We start from the raw sequence: 7,015 nt of genomic DNA on the forward strand, positions 1-7,015 counted from the left end.
CACGAAACACACTATTTATTTATTTATTTTTTAAACTATTAACGTTCTTGAAATATTAATTTATATAATATTTTACTATTTTATTAATGACAGCCCAAATTTTTAATTACTTATCCCAAAGCAGGTTAGGTTTTGAAGTAGTTAATTCGATATATCTATAAAAATAAAACTTTTAACGAGGAGTTAATGAGTTATAACTTGTAACTTATAAGTATTTTAAAGCAAAGTCTAGTGGTTGGAATGGTTGGAGTGGTACCCCAAAAAATGTATGTCCACTACTCGGGTCTTCAAAACTCTAAACACTTATAACTAATATAAGCTACATGCCCGAAATTTGATTTTTATAAATCGAAATACTCCAGATCGTATCCTGAATGTTAATTATTTATTATTAAAATTTTAAATATTGGCCATTCAATCAAACAATAAATTTTTTATTCACAAAAATGTAAATGTGTCTTAAAATTATGTAAAATAACAGTTTTCAAAAACATACTTTCTTAAATAATGGGAAATAATATATATTTTATGTTCAATGAATCAACCCGTATATACGCGTTTATAAGCACTATATATTTTTCCTTCTCCCATAGTGTATGTGAATATGTGTGTGTGCGAAAGCGCGTTTATCGAAAATCAATTTCCTAAGGCCAAAAACCATGAATATCTCAACCCCGAAACTGTTTTCCACGTATCCGGGTATCCTCCGGAGACCGCTATAGTAGTGTACAATGTTGTTTTTTCGTCCTGACATGGACGAAACGTCGACGACCGCTGTGTGTAAATAGTAAATGTAGATAATAATAGGTACCTACAGCAGCCCGCGCAAATATGATTACAAGATGTATGTATATTATAATTATTTAATGCCATAAAGAGAAAAAAAATCGTTTATGCGGCCTAATACATTTTATAATATTTTGAAAGATGAATAACGCTAAATAAAAAGCGGGTAAGTCGTGGATGTCCCTCTGCTGTACAGTAGGTTACAAGTGGATTACTGTAATGGATGGAATTAAATTTGAATCCAATGATTCCAATGATATTATATCATTGTATATGAAAAACAATTCTGAGTGGAGACGGTTTATCTGTCTAAGATATATTATAGATTACTGAAAATTTTCAAATCTTGGATTTAAAAAGAAAAATTTTTATGAATTTTTAGCTCATAATAATTTACGAATTTTCGTGAATTCAAACTTTGAATGCTTATAAAAAAAATAGTGCCTATGTATTTTCAATATTTTTCAACTGCTATTGTAACGATGTGTTAGGTGTCTTGAATTAATTTTCAAACTTTTCTACCCAACAAATACATTTTTATCGATATTTATAGAAAAAAAAACTAAAAAAGTTGAAAAATTAAAATGTCAGTAAACAGTTCATAACAAATAAAAATATTATCAAATATAGAAAATGCTTATATACGAAAACATTCAGTGAAAGTTTCAAATATCTGCGGTCATTTGTTTTAGAGTTGCACCAAAATAAGAAAATCGCTAAATGAGAAATCCAGTGGAAATCAAATGGTGAAAAAATTTAAATTTCTAACTCTCATAAATATTTCATTTTGGCACCTCACTATCCATCAAACACATGTTCGAAGAATGAAGAAAATACCAAAGAACCGGAGAAAAATGTAACATAAGCCACGACATTGGAGTAAGTCTAGGTCCAAATCCTGAAAACGAAACAAAAACAATACATTTCTTCAAACAATCACAAATATTAATATTATTATAAATTAACAACAACAATTTTGATATGTACCTACATAATTATAAGACACAAAATGCCCAAAAATTTACATATTTATTTTGTATATTAAAATTGACAATTTTTTTTTCTCTTTCTTTCTAATTATATAAATTAATCCAACGCTAATGGCCCATAGTTGTCGAAGCGGAAATTCTTTGTAAATTTCAAGACCACTAAAAAAAAAAATTTATTTGAATTTCTGGAGGACATTTTTTTTGTGATAAAGATTGACAAACTTCTAAGGAATCTTGTATTAAATTTTAAAATCTTATATTTTATAGTAAAATTTTTTATGAATTTCTAGCTTAAAATAATTTGCGTATTTTTGTGATATTTAAGTATTTTGTCAATATTCAAACTTTGAATGCTTATAAAAAAAAATTGAGACTGTGAATTTATTTTATTTTTCAATTGCTATAATTGTAACAATATATTAGGAGCCTTTTATTAAATTTTCAAGCTTTTCTACCCAACGAATAAATTTTTATCAATTTAAATAAAAAAAACTAATAATGATCGAAAATTTCATATACCTATAAATAGTTCAACTTAAGTAAAATTTATTTTGAAAATTACATGGTGGATAAAATATATTTATATAAATATTCGGTGAAAATTTCATGTATCTATGGTCATTTGTTTTAAAGTTACATCAAAACCAAAATAGATTTTGTCGAAAACTGATTGTGCGTAAAATGTGCCGTTTTTCCTTTTAATTTTTAGCTTGTTGATCCCGCTTATTTAGAAAAATATTAAGAATTTTTTACTTCTGACCACCCAAAGTACTAACTAGATTCACTTTCTAATCGAACAAGGTACTGAAATCGAAAATCGAAGGACTTTTTCTCCCCTAAAACGTGCTTACAGACACAAAAAAATTTAATTTAATTTAAAAAAAAAAAAAAAAAACACACATCATGGTAAAATCAATACATAAAAAAAAAAAATAAATATTGATATTGATATTGAAACCAGAAGGACGAGGTCACATATTCAAGAAACTTTAATATTGTTTCCAACTAGAAAATTAACGAAAAACAAAACAGAAGTCAATTATTCAAACCCCACGTGAAATAAACGCAGAGTTCAAAACGTTATTTCTGTTGTATTATACTTTAAATTCATTTTACATTATGTGTAGAGAGAGAGGAATGAATTCGCTGACAAAATTGGGATACTATTATCCTTACGTCCGAGATACGAGACGTATTATAGTATAATATAGTGATGACGTTTATGCGCACACCCTGTGTTATGGTAATCGGAAGAAATACCAAATGAGTAATAATTAACACTTGGCGAACATATTTCATACGCTTGCCTTGTGGTTAAAGGGTGAAAAATAAGAAATAGCGTGGGTAATCACATTTGTATTAAAGTAAAAAAACAAAACATTTATATTTGCGTTTACCTATACGAGTTTTTACTGTTTGCTAAGTTTTACATGCTTTCACAGGATTTTTTTAGTCTAATAATTATGCCCGCACATTTGTGTCAGTGTTAACGAGTGAAAAAACAAATAGGGGTGAGTAATATGTATATGTATACTTAAAGCTACGTACACAAATACTATACGAACATGCACAATAGGTATTCGTATAAAAGTACTCGTATATTATGTTATGTGTGATTGTGTGTGTTTGTATTGTGAGGAACGTGGGGGGGGGGGTGAAACGCAATTGAAATTTCTTTCATTCTATATCGAATAATATATTCTGGGATTATATTGTAACATTCGAGGGTTGATGATAAAATGATTGATTTCAAAAAAAATATTTTTCTCTGTATTACACTAGATATATAATAGTATTATATATTGTATATACTGCTGAAGTATATACTATATTATTGTACTAACGGTGGAATATTATATTATGTTTCCTTGGTAATATGTTATAAAACTGCGAGCAAGATACTCTTCTCTTAATGCATTTCGTTCGTATTTCACGATATATATTTTTTTTTGTCAAAAAAAAAAAATAATAATAATAAAATGTTAATAAAAAATTATGTGAATTACATTAAACAACGAAATCATCTAAGAGTAAAAGAAAATTCAATTGTTAAAACGCCTACACATATTTTAATGTTAAATATTTTGATTATTTTGTCTACATAAATCATGTTACGCACATAATACTATGCAATACCACTATAACTACCTATATATACGCATAATAATATATATTTATTGATTATGTGTAGAAGACGTTACAGGATTGTGTTAATGTTTTCATTCTCCAAGTTAGCAATAAACTAATAATTCTGTATACATATTTCAAAGCACAGCAGTAGAATATTAATCATGTTTAGCCCTTGAGAAGTATAAACGATGCACAGTTAAAAGTTAAGTCATTAAGTGGTTTATTGAACATTTAAACAATGGATATTGCATACGGATTTAATATTCGAAGGAAATCTATGTTTTTTCATTTATATTATTTAGTAAAAACATAACATTTTGCAATTTTATTAATTTTTGAGTTAATAGCTACTTAAAATAGGTGCTGATATAAATTCCTTGAAAAAAAGAACATATTATTTAATTCATATTTTATGTGAACGCTGTAGGTTTTCAACACTATTAAATAAAAATATACCTATTGTAATGAAAATTTTATCATTAATGAAGAAGTTTTAATCAAGCTAAGCTGTTCTTTAAAAATGTTGTTGAAGTTTATTATCAGCTAAGTGCATAACTTTAATAATAACAATATATAACAATAAATACAAACATAAATTATAGTGACCCAACTTTAATATAGCCAACACCGGTTACAGTTTTGTAGTAAAATAATTAAACATCATTAGGCAACTTGCTTTATGTATCCAGGTGATATATTATTATTATGTATTTCATGTGATAAGCTAATTAGAATTGGGTAGGGGATATGTATAGGATATGTATGGGCAAAAACCATGTACCGCAGATTACGTAGCAGTATATATAGATACCTACTAAATATAATTAAGTGATACTATACGCACTACATTGAACTCTAAGAAAAAATATCGAAATATTGATAATTTATTTGCTATAAATTGAAATCTAAAAAACTAACTTGAAATTCGCCATCCATAATTCACAATATTATATATAAGTGTTTAGAATTCACGTGTATAAAATAGGCAGTTTAAAAAAAAATATAAATAATTCTTCGTAATAAATCGTACGGAAACTCGTACATAATATTTCATAACTGGCCGGGCGGAATAAGGCGTCGGTTGCAACACGCATCGTCGGCGCACAGTGGTCCACAAATTAAAATTAGGCGGTCTTTATTGCCCAATTTTAAAGTGATAAAAATTGGATTTTTTTTTATATAATATGTCTACATCCTGACGAGTCCAAATGTGTGTTTGGAAATTCATAAATATTTTCGTAACTCGTGTTATAGCTATTTTAATGAGACATTTTTCGATGTATCTGTTATTTTATTTTAATTTTGGTCATTAATTGATTATTTATTTATGTCACATTATAACCAAAAAAAAAAAATTAAAAATATACTTTTTTAAATTATATTATCTCTGTTCTATAAATAGATATACTTTTACGAAATATATATATTTTTAACACATTTATAATGAAGTTAACTCAAAATTTTTCGTTTTTTTCTTTTTTTTCTTTTTTCAAAGTCTGCAGATAAAATTTACTCAACTTTACACTATATCCAATACATTGATCTTATAGATAAACTTCTCAGCTATACATTGATGTACATTTTGTTTGCGGCTGTTTGCAACTATTACGTACACAAATTATTATCACTTCAAAATTACAGGTTACTCTAAAAATTAGTTTTACTCAAATGTATTATTTTTAGTGACATAATATAAGAAAGCTGGTACTTTTATCATTTATGACGGGTATTAATAACGGGTATTAATTTAAATTTAATCAAACGTTTCTTAATATATTGACTGCAATTTCATGTGGACATGAAATAAATGCAGAGGCATTTAATTCATACGCATTGGACACTGCAAATTTATTTGTTGATCTTTACCGGTAGTACTACATGCCTGCAAGCGTCCACAAAATGTTAATACATGGTGCTGATGTAATAAGTTTTGCGATTTTTCCAATTGGTAATTATTTATAGTTATATATAAATGTTTAAGAGAAGTAATATTTATTGAAACAATATTTAAGGTAAACTTTCTGAAGATGCGCAAGAATCAAGAAACAAAGATTACAAAACAATTAGGGAACACCATACTAGAAAAGATACTAGACAACACACCAATGAGGATTTATTAAATATGCTACTGGTTTCATCCGACCCATACATTTTCTCGATTAGAATGATACCAAATAAGACTAACCAAGACATCTCAGACGAAGTTAGATCGCTACTATTAATAAATGATAGTTTAGACAGCATAGAAAGTGACTTGAATGATTCATTTTCTGAAATGGACATCTAATATATTTAAATTAGTATAATTATTATTGTATGTTTTCAATTATGCTCAAAATCCTAAATCAAATGTTATTTTTATAAATTTATAAATGGTTATATATGTATACATTTTTTTGTACATTATACAAATATATATATGTTTATTTATAATATAATGAATGAAGATGTTTGCTGCTTGGTGTAGGAAGTAATATAATATTATGAAAACTAAATTTGAGTAAAACTAATTTTTAGAGTAATCTGTAATTTTGAAGTGATAATAATTTGTGTACGTAATAGTTGCAATCAGCCGCAAACAAAATGTACATAAATGTATAGGTAGCTGAGAAGTTTATCTATAAGATCAATGTATTGGATATAGTGTAAAGTTGAGTAAGTTTTATCTGCAGACTTTGAAAAAAGAAAAAAAAGAAAAAAACGAAAAGTTTTGAGTTAACTTCATTATAAATGTGTTAAAAAAAATATATATATTTCGTAAAAGTATATCTATTTATAGAACAGAGATAATATAATTTAAAAAAGTATATTTTTAATTTTTTTTTTGGTTACAATGTGACATAAATAAATAATCAATTAATGACCAAAATAAAAATAAAATAACAGATACATCGAAAAATGTCTCATTAAAATAGCTATAACTCGAGTTATGAAAATATTTATGAATTTCTAAACACACATTTGGACTCGTCAGGATGTAGACATATTATATAAAAAAAATCAAGCTTTTATCATTTTAAAATTGGGCAAAAAAGACCACCTAATTTTAATTTGTGAACCACTGTGCGCCGGTTCGAATCCCGGTTATGGGTGGCATCGCTTTCAAAGCA

Source organism: Diuraphis noxia, unplaced genomic scaffold (genome assembly GCF_037042655.1).
Source record: "Diuraphis noxia isolate RWA-SAM2 unplaced genomic scaffold, SU_Dnox_SAM2 contig0003, whole genome shotgun sequence".
Classification (NCBI taxonomy): domain Eukaryota; kingdom Metazoa; phylum Arthropoda; class Insecta; order Hemiptera; family Aphididae; genus Diuraphis; species Diuraphis noxia.